We start from the raw sequence: 10919 nt of genomic DNA on the forward strand, positions 1-10919 counted from the left end.
TATTATTGTTAGAAAGAGTAAACAAACGCTTCACATCTGTCCGCTCTACCCCACTCATTATTTTGTAGACCTCTATCATATCACCCCTCAGCCGCCTTTTCTCCAGGCTAAAGAGTCCTAGCTTTCTTAACCTCTCCTCATAAGGTAGTCGTCCCATCCCTTTTATCATTTTTGTCGCTAAGCCCTCCGTGGCTTCTTTACTATAGATCTATAACGTATCAATGCATTCAACTATATGTGCACATATATACTGCAATTTAAGATAAATTCTGATTCATGTCTGTTAATCTGTATACCCACACACTATTAAACAATATACTCAGTGGTGTGCTGGAGCAGGCTCTCACAGGCTCGCAAGAGCCGGTTGTTAAGTTTTTAAGAATTTTGGGAGCCGGTTGTTAAAGTAGGGCCCTCCATGGCTACTTTAACAACTGGCTCCCAAAATGTGGGCTTGGGCCCCCTGCTGAATTCTCTTTTACTTTGCTGGTGGGGATGCTGAGCCCTGCCAGCCAAGTAAATAGACTACTGCTGCTCCCCGCCCCTTGTTTCCAGCTCAGGGCAGTAGGCTGGGACTTCTCAAGCATGTGAGAGAAGTTCCAGCATGCTGCTCAGAGCAACAGGTTGGAAGTGGTGGCAGTCCATTTATTGGCTGCCAGCAAAGGTATGCCTAGCGTGCCCGCACGAAGGGAGGGAGGAGAGAGAGGCAAGTGTTGCTCCCCCCCCCCCCCCCCCGGCCACCCTTGGCCCTTCCAACTGTAGAGCTGGCTACGTCCAGAGAAAGAGCCTGTTGTTAAAAATTTACCAGCACACCCCTGAGTATACTTGATATCACATGTACACATTTATACAAAATACGTATGATGCATATGTCTACAAAACTAAAACTAATGAGGTATAGCTTGTGCCAGAAAATACTAAATGAATCACCACATAAACATATGCTTTTACAGAGTTAACAAATTCAAGACAATTGCATATCAGAATCACTTCCCTTGAGGATAAGACGTGCTCGTGCTTATACTTTGCATGCTCCACTCATAGTCCATTCATCCTGTTCATTTTAACTGCCAGACCCTCGACCATTCTTCTAACGTTCAGAGATCCCGTCTCATCATTTCTACTCCCTCCAGGGTATCCACTCTATTGGCTATTTTCGTGTCATCTGCAAAAAGGCAAACCTTTCTTTCCAACCCTTCAGCAATATCTCCCACAAATATATTAAACAGAATAGGCCCTAGCACCGATCCCTGAGGAACGCCACTGCTCACCTTCCTTTCCTCCGAATGGATTCCATTTACCGCCACACTCTGCCACCTGTCGGTCAATCAGTTTCCTATCCAGTTCACCACTTTTGATCCTAAGTTCAGCCCTTTCAGCTTATTCATGAGTCTTCTGTGGGGGACTGTATCAAAGGCTTTGCTGAAATCCAAGTAGATTACATCTAGCGTACGGCCTTCATCCAGTTCTTTGGTCACCCAATCAAAGAACCGAATAAGATTTGTTTGGCAGGATTTTTCTTTGGTAAAGCCATGTTGCCTTGGATCCTGTAACCCATTTGTGTCTAGAAAGTTAACTATCCTTTCTTTCAGCAGTGACTCCATTATTTTTCCTATCACCAACCTGAGACTTACCGGTCTGTAGTTTCTTACTTATTCCCTGTCTCTACTTTTGTGAAGAGGGACCACATCCACTCGTCTCCAATCCTGCGGAACCTCTCCCGTCTGTAAAGATCTATTAAATAAATCTTTAAGAGGTCCCGCCAGTACCTCTCTGAGCTCTTTAAGTATCCTGGGATGTATGCCATCCGGCCCCATAGCCTTGTCCACTTTCAGATTCTCCAGCTGTTTATAAACTCTTTCTTCCGTAAATGGCGCAGTATCCACTCCATTCCCAGATGTTCCCTTGGCAGCCGACCGCGGTCCTTCACCAGGATTTTCCTCCATGAACACCGAAGAGAAGTGATTGTTTAGCACATTCACTTTATCTTCATCACTCTCCACATAGCCATTCTCATCATCTTTCAGTCTCACAATTCCATTCCTATCTTTTCTTGTTTCTCGAATATATCTGAAAAAGGTCTTGTCACCTCTCTTTACATCTTTAGCCATTTTTTCTTCCACTCGCGCTTTCACTAGCCGTATTTCCCTCTTCACATCTTTGAGTTTAATCCAATAATCTTTTCCAAGATCCTCTTGTTGCGTTCTTTTGTATTTCTTGAACAAAGCCTCTTTTGTTCTTATTTTTTCAGCTACTTGTTTGGAGAACCATATAGGCTTCCTGCTTCTCTTGTTTTTGTTTACTTTCCTTTGCATAAAGATCAGTTGCCATATTTATAGCAGTCTTTAGTTTTGACCACTGATTTTCCACCTGTCCTACACCTTCCCACTCTAAGAGCTCCTTCTTCTGGTATTCCCCCATTATTATTTCACAATATGCTTGGTGCTTAGAGAGTTTATATTGCTGTTACTGAGATGACATTAGAATTCTTTTCTATTCTATTCATGTCTTGTATATTGCCAGCTCTCCTGAAAGATTCAAAGCAGTTAACAAACAGGTTGTAACCTGCACATATGAAAAAATAAATTACATATTATAATCCCTTAAGCATTACAAGCATTTTACATCTATACTAAAGCTCAAACAGGAATGTTTTTAAAGCCGTTCTAAATGCAAAGTATGATGGTATAAGTCTAGTGTCTTGAGGAAGATAATTCCAAATCTTAACTGCCTGAAAAGGAAATGAACTCTTTATAAACAGCTTTTAAACATATATTTTTAGGTGTAGGATAACCCATTTGCAATGCCCAGAGGCCAGAAAAACCAAAAGATCCACTACATCCTCAGAGTTCAGACCACAGACTGATTTGAAAACCAAGCAAGCAAGCTTAAATTTAATCCACTGATTAATAGATAACTAATGAAGATCTCTCATAAAAATAGTCGCAGAGTCAAAATGACCTCTACTGAATATCAGTCTAACCGTTGTATTTTGCAGTACTTGTAACCGATTCTGCAATTTAGCTGAAATAACACCGTACAAAGAGTTGCAGTAATCCAGCAGAGGGAGCAAAATTGTTTGAGCCAAAATCCTAAAATTATGTGGGTGTAGTGATGACCTACTTGCTCTAAACTGTCTAAGCTTTAAAAAACAACTTCTTGCTAAGGGCATTAATCTGATCAGTATAGGTCAGATTTGAGTCCAAGATAAACCCCAATACTTTAGACTGATTATCAATCAGTTTTTCACCTGTAGGCAATGTCTATCTGCATCTCCATACCATAGGATTTTCATTTTAGTTTTGTTTAGACAATGATCAAATGCCTATCTATCCACTACTGAAATGCAGTGCCTTAAAGCGGCAACAGTGTCATCCAGCTTTTCCAAAACAGGACATAACAAAAAGATGTCATCAGCATAAATAGAGTGATAATCTCTGAATCTTCAAATACGGATGTTCAGAAGTGCTCCCCATTCCATGAGTAGGGTCCTGGAGACAAGCAGAGCTCTGGAGTCTCAATGCATGCGTTGGTGCAAGGAGGAGGGTTTTAGATTTGTTAGGAACTGGGCAACATTCTGGAGAAGGGAAAGCCTGTTCCAGAATGATGGGCTTCAACTTAACCAGGGTGGAACCAGGCTGCTGGCAACAACATTTAAAAAGGAGACAGAGCAGCTTTTAAAGTAGAAACTAGGGGAAGGCCGACCATCGCTCAAAAGCGCATGATTCAGAACAAGGTATCTTTCAAAGATATCACCATAACAAGGAAGATAGGGCATCCTGATAGCGAGGTTGCAATAGAGACCATAGTAGACCACGTGTCTTTAATAAAAAGCAGACAGATTTTCAAGATTGCAAATTATCACTGTCAATTGATGAGCAAGTTGTAAATAGGAACAATAAACATGGTTTGAAATATCTATATGCAAATGCCAGAAGCCTAAGAAATAAGATGGGAGAGTTAGAATATAAAAATAAGATCAAACCTAGCTGCAACACAAACAACACTCATAGGTTTCCTACATGAATGTAGAGGAGTGTGGTAGCCGTGTTAGTCCACTCTTAAGGTTATCAGCTAGCACATTTGCTTATTTCCGATCTGACGAAGAAGGGCAACCTTCGAAAGCTAATCAAGAAATGTATTAAGTTATGTCCAATAAAAAAGGTATCATCTTATTTTCTTTTCCATGTTTTATTTTGTTTGATTTCTATTGATAAACTACATGAATGTGAAATCAACAAGGACCACATCAAGGCAGACAGAATCTGGTCCTCCTTTATGATACCAACAGCCAGTTCAGTTAAAGCACTACTGACAAAATATGCACACGCAAATTGCCTACTAGACAGCTGCCCAAGCTACACGATGGAAAACCCACCAGATTGGTTCATCAAACGCTTAACTGAACACATAGAATGCGTGTTCTCAAAAGGCCATTTCACTTCTGATAAGGGCAACATCATATTCTAATCCCTAAAGACGCCACCAGAAAAGTGAACTCACTAATTTACAGACCAGTGGAATCAATACCACTGCTGACAAAAACAATGCAGGAACTAATAGCACAACAATTAATGGACTACCTAATGTACTACTCAGTCCTTCACAGCTCCCAATCAGGCTTCAGACCACTATTCATTGAAACAGTCATAACCACCCTGATCACAAACTTCAGAAGAAGAATAAGCCAAGGCCAGTCAATACTACTACTACAATTTGATATGTCAAGCGACATCGATCTAGTAGATCATACAATACTAATGACCCTGCCTGACAACATATGAATAATTGGAGCATTAGCAGCCTGGTTCAATGGTTTTCTAAGAACTCGATCCGACCTTGTAAAGATGTCCAATGAATTTTCAGTCTCCTGGATCCCTGAATGTGTGGTCTCTCAGAGTTCCCCGATACCTCCAATATCATTCAATGTCCTGATGGCTCCACGGCAAAAAATTGGAAAAAAATGGGTTTAAACCCATTCATATATGCAGACGATGTCACCATCTACATACCTTTCAACAACAGCATCACAGAGATACTGGATAAGGCCCAAAAAATTTTCATTGAAAATTGGGCTGCAACTTCAAACTTAAACAGAACTGATACAAACCAAACTCCTGGTTTTATCCAGCCAGCACAATCCCACTACTTATCAAATCCTAATAACAGATCACCAATCTTACACAATTGAAACACAAATAAAAATACTAAGAACCATTCTTGACAAACATCTGACCCTTGAAGACCAAGTTGCTGCAATCACGTCGAAAAGTTTCAAAACACTATGGAAACTGAGAAGAATCAGAGACCATTTCTACAGACAGTCATTCCATCTTATAGTATAGACACTGATATTATCCCAACTAGACTACGGTAATGCAGCATATGTAGGTTGCAGAGAAAACCTATTACAATCGTTGCAGACCATCCAAAACACAGTAGCAAGATCGATATTCAAAAAGTCGAAATATGATAGAGCAACCCCATTATTCATAATGCTACACTGGCTCCCAATCAAGGCCAGACTATTTTTCAAAACCAGTACAATCATCTTCAAAATACTGTTTGGCATGTCACCGGAATGACATGATCAAACTATCACCAAGAAATATAAACCCAGGAACCAGAGGTTACCTACTACCTCTCATGCCCAACTGGAAAAACGTACTGTACAAGTCCACCTATACGATGGGATTTAGCTACCTGGGCTCAAAATGGTGGAACTCAATTCCCATAGTCATAAGAAGCATCATGAACTACTTCCAGTTCAGAAAAGACATAAAGACATACCTCTTTAGGAAATTATACGAGTAAAATATGCACTAATCATTCTAGAACAACAATACACAACACAACCTTTAACTGTAATGCATCTTTTCATTTAAGAAATGAACTAAGGCATTTCTTCTCAAGAAACCCAATAACTATTCTATATGCACTATGTCAGACCTGTGAGTTCTTGTACCAAGTAGAGCGCTGCCGAGCCCGGTACTCGGACCAGGTTCTGCTTGGCGGCTGGACAACCCCGGGTTTCACCTGCGCTGACCACCATTCCCCGGAGGTTGAGCCCCCAGGTGTGGGCGGCCTGCAGGACTTGTGCGGGCAGCTGAGGAGAGGGGCGCTGAGGAACCAGCCGGAGGGGAACGGAAGGCAATGGTCCTGGTACAAGCAATGCAGGCAAAAAATAATCCAGGTACAAGCAATGTTCCAACAGGTGGGCAGCAGGCGAGAGAATAATGCAGGTACAAGCAATGTTCAACAGGCAGGCAGCAATTCGGGAAACCATCCAATACAAAGAGCGCTTACCAAATGGAAGCCGAAGCAATGAGGCCTAGGGAAAGTGCTCCAGAAATAGTGCTGGGCTTCCGGCGCTGAGAGGGATCAGCTAGAGAGGAGAGCTGCCATAGGTTAGGTGGTCATGAAGGAGGAGTCCGCTCACAACGAGGACCAATCCCCATGGAGCACGGAGGCGGGTTGATTGGTCCCGAACCGCCCCAGAGGAGTGCGGAGCTGGCAAAAAATAGGGCACATAGTGATCCCAGGCACGCGCACCACGCAGAGGAGAGGGAGAGGCTGAGTGCCGCAGGCGGGCGTTCCCGCGCCGCTGGAGAGGAGGTGAGGGATGTGACAACCTGGAAGATGTAATGGGGCAATTTGACAAACTGAAAAGTAGCAAATCATCTGAACCAGACAGTATATATCCCAGGGTACTGATAGAATTGAAAAATGAACTTGCAGAACTATTGTTTGTAACATATAATTTATCTTTAAAATCAAGCATGGTACCGGAAGATTGGAGGGTGGCCAATTATAATGCCAATTTTTAAAAAAGGTTCCAATGGTAATCTGGGAAATTATAGACCGGTGAACCTGATGTTGGTGCTGGGCAAAAAGGTAGAGACTATTATAAAGAACAAAATTACAGAGCATATACATAAGCATGGATTAATGAGACAAAGCAAACATAGATTTAGTGAAGGCAATTCTTGCCTCATCAATCTATTACATTTCTTTGAAGGGGTGAACAAACATGTAGTTAATACTGTGTATCTGGATTTTCAAAAGACATTTGACAAGTACCTCATGAAAGTCTCCTGAGGAAATTAGAGAGTCATGGGATAGGAGGTCGTGTCCTATTGTGGATTAAAAAGTGGTTAAAAGATAAAAAACAGAGAATAGGGTTAAATGGTCAGTATTCTCAATGGAGAAGGGTAGATAGTGGGGTTCTCCAGGGGTCTGTGCTTTTTGAAATATTTACAAATGATTTATAGATGGGGATTACTAGTGAGGTAATTAAATTTTTCTGACAATACAAATTTATTCAAAGTTGTTAAATCACAAGAGGATTGTGAAAAATTGCAAGAGCAGCTTACGAGACTGGGAGACTGGGCATCAAAATGGCAGATGACGTTTAATGTGAGCAAGTGCAAAGTGATAGATGTGGGAAAGAGGAACCCAAACTATAGCTATGCGATGCAAGATTCCACATTAGAAGTCACCGACCAGGAGAAGGATCTAGGTGTCATCGTTCATGATAATTTGAAACCCTCTGCTTAGTGTGCAGCAGTGGTTAAGAAAGCAAATTGAATGTTAGGTATTAGAAAAGGAATGGAAAGCAAAAATGAGAATGTTATAATGCCTTTGTATCACTCCATGGTTCAACCATACCTTGTATACTGTGTGAAGTTCTGGTCACCGCATCTCAACAAAGATATAGTGGAATTAGAAGGGTGAGGAAAAAAAAATAGATTTCCTTGAAAACCAAATTCGCATAAATAATCTACGTTTTCTTAACTTTCCTAAATCTCCACTCATCCAAGCACTGGAAATGTTGAGGAAATATGTGCATGAGATACTGGGTGTCCCCTCTGAGGGATTTCCTCCTATTATAAGAGTACAATATATTTCTGGTGCAAGAACGGGTGATATTCCTCAAAATCCTCAAGCTGCTACAAATTTAACTGACTTCCTGGAAAGTTCTATGGAGGTCATATCTGAGAGAACCACACTGCTTGCTACATTTGCACTGCAAACAGACTGTAATAACATCTTGAGACTTTATTTTCGCCATATGAACTCCACTTTTCTTGGGTCAAAAATACAGATTTTCCCAGACTTTTCCAAGGATACCCAGAGAAGAAGAAAAGTTTTCCTGTTACTAAAAGAAAGAGTTCTCCGCTTAGGTGGAACTTTTCAATTGAGGTTTCCCTGTAAATGTCTTATCACCATTGATTCTATATCATATATTTTCTTTGACCCAGAAAAATTACAAGAATTTATTACCTCTAAAGAATAATGTTGTAATAGGCACTGTATTAAGCGCTATTCGGCTGCGATTTTTCGCCATCTCTCTCTGTTCACTTAAACTGATTGCTTTTTGATTTTAGTTATTTTCCTAGATCTTGGATCATAATTTGTGGTCGATATAATGTTGGAAAATTTCCGTTTTGACTGAATTTCCTTTATTTCTATCTTGATTGATTTATGTTGTACTGCATAAATGTAAATTTGAATAAAGTATAAATAAAAAAAATAAAAAAAAGAAGGGTGAGGAAAATGATAAAGGGGATGGGACGACTTCCCTATGAGGAAAGGTTAAAGCAGCTAGAGCTCTTCAGCTTGGAGAAGAGACGGCTGAGGGGAGATATGATAAAGGTCTATAAAATGAGTGGAATGGAATGGAATGGGTGAATGTGAATCACTGCTTTACTATTTCCAAAATTACTTGGACTAGGGGGCATGCAATGAAGCTGTTAAGTAGTAAATTTAAAACAAATTGTAGAAAATGTTTCCTCACTCAACAAGTAATTAAAGAATTTGTTGCCAGAGAATGTGGTGAAAGCAGTTAGCTTATTAGGGTTTAAAAAAGGTTTGGATACTTTGCTAAAAATAAAGTCCATAAGCCATTATTAAGATGGTTTTGGCGAAAATCTGCTGCTTATTTTTAGGATAAGCAGCATAAAATCTCTTTTACTGTTTTGGGATCTTGCCAGGTACTTGTAACCTGGATTGGCCACTGTTGGAAACAGGATACTGGGCTTGATGGACCTTCAGTCTGTCCCAGTATGGCAACACTTACGTTCTTATGTTTTTAAATATATATTAAATAAGAGTGAGGAACTCTGTGGCACCCTGCAGCCAGGGCTCCATTGCGATGAAAATCTACCCCTCCCTTTTACTCAATAAGTTTTGGATTTAAAAAAATTGTTCAAACCAGCACAAGACAATCCCAACTATTCCCAACTGACTTAAGTTCAGTAGTAACAGAGAATGATTTATCGCATCAAAAGCTGCAGACATATCAAATTGAAGCAAAACGGCTTGCCTGCCTTTACTTAATAATTGTTTGACCCGTGTTGTAAGGATTAAGAGAAGTGTTTCTGTGCTATGTCCTGGTCTAAACCCATATTGATGTTTATATAAGATACAATGTGTGTCTCTAAGTAGTTTTTTATCTGTTCATTTACCAAGAATTCAAATAGCTTTGCCATCCAAGGAATGCTGGCAACCGGACAAAAAATGTCAACAATAGTTAAATCTGCATTCATTGATTTAGGTAAAGGAGTTAGTATAATATCTGAAAGATTCTCTAACTAACAACCAGACTGTATCGTCGAGTTTACAATTGTGTCTTGTTGGGCAGACTGGATGGACCATTCAGGTCTTTATCTGCCGTCATTTGCTATATTATAAGTACATAAGTAATGCCACACTGGGAAAAGACCAAGGGTCCATCGAGCCCAGCATCCTGTCCACGACAGCAGCCAATCCAAGCCAAGGGCACCTGGCGAGCTTCCCAAACGTACAAACATTCTGTACATGTTATTCCTGGAATTGTGGATTTTTCCCCAAGTCCATTTAGTAGTGGTTTATGGACTTGTTCTTTAGGAAACCGTTAACCCCTTTTTAAACTCTGCTAAGCTAACCGCCTTCACCACGTTCTCCGGCAACGAAGTCCAGAGTTTAATTATTCGTTGGGTGAAGAAAGATTTTCTCCGATTTGTTTTAAATGTACTACACTGTAGTTTCATCGCATGCCCCATAGTCCTAGTATTTTTGGAAAGCGTGAACAGACGCTTCACATCCACCTGTTCCACTCCACTCATTATTTTATATACCTCTATCATGTCTCCCCTCAGCCGTCTCTTCTCCAAGCTGAAAAGCCCTAGCCTCCTTAGTCTTTCTTCATAGGGAAGTCGTCCCATCCCCGCTATCATTTTAGTCGCCCTTCGCTGCACCTTTTCCAGTTCTACTATATCTTTCTTGAGATGCGACGACCAGAATTGGACACAATACTCAAGGTGCAGTCGCACCATGGAGCGATACAACGGCATTATAACATCCTCACACCTGTTTTCCATACCTTTCCTAATAACAACCAACATTCTATTCCTTTTCCTAGCCGAAGCAGCACACTGAGCAGAAGGTTTCAGTGTATTATCGACGACGACACCCAGATCCATATTACTATGTTACAAACTCGGGCCCTTTTACCATGCTGTGGTAGGGCTAAAGCGTGGGTATTGCATGACAAATCAACACTACCACCGGGGTACTGCGGGTGCCCGGCAGTAATTTCGAAACGTGCTGTTTCCCATGGTAGAAAATAATTTTCTAATTTCTTTTATTTTTTTTCATATTTTTATTATTTTCAAGTATAACACAAAACAAACAAAACAAACAAACAAAAAAAAGTTACAATAATCCATGGCAAAGTTAATAACAAAAATGAAAAGACAGAACAACATACCATGACAATACCCATAGCAAATCAGCAATTATACAATTATCAGGTAGTGCTATTAGGAGTCCGACAAAATGAATCTAAACGAGCCCAGGTCTTCAAGACAGATTTTCTAATTTCTACCATGGAGGGGGGGGGGGGGGGGGGGTCATTCCTGTCAGTAATTGTCAGCGTGGTC

This window comes from Microcaecilia unicolor, chromosome 3 (genome assembly GCF_901765095.1).
Source record: "Microcaecilia unicolor chromosome 3, aMicUni1.1, whole genome shotgun sequence".
NCBI lineage: Eukaryota > Metazoa > Chordata > Amphibia > Gymnophiona > Siphonopidae > Microcaecilia > Microcaecilia unicolor.